This window comes from Colobus angolensis, unplaced genomic scaffold, assembly GCF_000951035.1.
Source record: "Colobus angolensis palliatus isolate OR3802 unplaced genomic scaffold, Cang.pa_1.0 Scaffold51, whole genome shotgun sequence".
Classification (NCBI taxonomy): domain Eukaryota; kingdom Metazoa; phylum Chordata; class Mammalia; order Primates; family Cercopithecidae; genus Colobus; species Colobus angolensis.
Window position 1 is genome coordinate 478,383 of NW_012118599.1, and position 2,375 is coordinate 480,757.

A 2,375-nucleotide genomic window follows, 5' to 3' on the forward strand; every position below is an offset into this window, starting at 1 on the left:
TAAATATCAAGTGTTTGTTGTTGTTGTTGTTGTTGTTGCTGTTGCTGTTGTTTTGGGATTTTTTTTTTTTTTTTTTTTGATTCTTGGTAACTACCAAGCGTGGTAGGAATTAGTACTGAGCGTCTACAGGATATTTTCACATCCATCTGAAATCCCATTATGTTTAATTTTTTTTAAGGGACAAAGTTAAGATTCAGATGTTTTAATGTTTCTGTTTAGACTTGTTATTATGTGGTTGATCTGAGAAATGTCTTTGTGTTTTGGATACATAGCCAATAGATACTAGTATGAGAAAGTCTAACTGATATTTTAATATTCTGATTATGAAAAAGTACCAGTGCTAGATTGTTATGTAATAAAAGTGAACTATTAGTTTACTGTGTACTGACTAGTTTCTACTTGCTAAGCAATGGATCTTTGGTTCCCACATTGGTGTTTGGTTCCCACAGTTAGGATTATTATTCCCATCAGTTTGTCTGATTCGTTTATCCAGTCACCTGACTAGTAATTAATGAGGCTGGAGTTTAAAATCAAGTAAGTTATACAGCAAGACCTAGGTACTCCTAACCACCATGCTCTCTCTTCATGTTGACATAATATGGGTTTAATAATTGATTTGTTTATTTTCTTTTTCACTTTCAACTTCTTATGTATTTTAAAAAATTATTCTGCCTGCATTAAGCCCATGATAGCACCGTGTTAACTGCACCAGACAATTTTCAATCCTTAAATAAGGCAGATACTCTTTTGTCAGTCACATATGCATTGTTCAACACACTTACATACTGAGTACCTTCTGAGCTTCAGGACCTTTATCATTACGATAATTTTAACAATAAAGTGAGAGGTGACTGGCAAGATGGCTGAATAGGAACAGCTCCAGTCTGCGGCTCCCAGCAAAATCAATGCAGAAGGCGGGTGATTTCTGCATTTCCAACTGAGGTACCCGGCTCATCTCACTGGGGCTGGTTAGACAGTGGGTGCAGCCCACGGAGGGTGAGCAGAAGCAGGGTGGGGCATTGCCTCACCTGGGAAGCGCAAAGGGGTGGGAAACTCCCTCCCCTAGCCAAGGGAAGCTGTAAGGGACTGTGCCTTGAGGAATGGTGCATTCTGACCCAGATACTACAACTTTTCCCACAGTCTTCTCAACTCACAGACCAGGAGATTCCCTTGGGTGCCTACACCACCAGGGCCCTGGGTTTCAAGCACAAAACTGGGTGGCCGTTTGAGCAGACACTGAACTAGCTGCAGGAGTTTTTTTTTTTTTCCATACTGCAGTAACGCCTGGAATACCAGCGAGACAGAATCATTCACTCCCTTGGAAAGGGGGCTAAAGCCAGGGAGCCAAGTGGTCTAGCTCCAGCAGGTCCCACCCCCACGGAGCTCAGCAAGCTAAGATCCACTGGCTTGAAATTCTCGCTGCCAGCACAGCAGTCTGAAGTCGACCTGGAGTGCTTGAGCTTGATGAGACAAGGGGCGTCCACCATTACTGAGGCTTGAGTAGGTGGTTTTCCCCTCACAGTGTAAACAAACTGCCAGGGAAGTTCGAACTGTGCAGAGCCCACCACAGCTCAATAAAGCTGCTGTAGCCAGACTGCCTCTCTAGATTCCTCCTCTCTGGGCAATGCATCTCTGAAAAAAAGGCAGCAGCCCCAGTCAGGGTCTTATAGATAAAACCCCCATCTCCCTGGGACAGAGCATCTGGGGGAAGGGGTGGCTGTGGGCGCAGCTTCAGCAGACTTAAATGTCCCTTCCTGCTGGCTCTGAAGAGAGCAGCAGATCTCCCAGCACAGCACTCCAGCTCTGCTAAGGAACAGACTGCTGCCTCAAGTGGGTCCCTGACCCATGTGCCTCTTGACTGGGAGACACCTCCCAGCAGGAGTCGACAGACACCTCATACAGGAGAGCTCCGGCTGACATCTGGAAGATGCCTGAATAGACCAATAAGTTCTGAAACTGAAATAGTAATTAATAGCCTACCAACCAAAGAAAGCCCAGGACCAGACAGATTCATAGCTGAATTCCACCAGAGGTACAAAGAGGAGCTGGTACCATTCCTTCTGAAACTATTCCAAACAATAGAAAAAGAGGGACTCTTAGCTGGGTGCGGTGGTTCACGCCTGTAATCCTGGCACTTTGGGAGGCGAGGTGGGTGGATCATGAGGTCAGGAGATGGAGACCATCCTGGTTAACATGGTGAAACCCCGTCCCTATTAAAATACAAAAATTACTTGGGCTGGGTGACGGATGCCTGTAGTCCCAGCTACTCGGGAGGCTGACGTGGGAGAATGGCATGAACCCAGGAGGTGAAGCTTGCAGTTAGCTGAGATTGCGCTGCTGCACTCCAGCCTGGGTGACAGAGCAAGACTCCGTCA

At 46.0% G+C, this 2,375-nt stretch overlaps 1 protein-coding gene across 4 annotated transcripts in view; it reads left to right on the top strand.

Annotated features, from left to right (window-relative positions):
- The window catches only part of DST (dystonin), a 496,305-nt gene that overhangs the window by 387,390 nt on the left and 106,540 nt on the right, over positions 1-2,375 (top strand). The window lies entirely within an intron of this gene.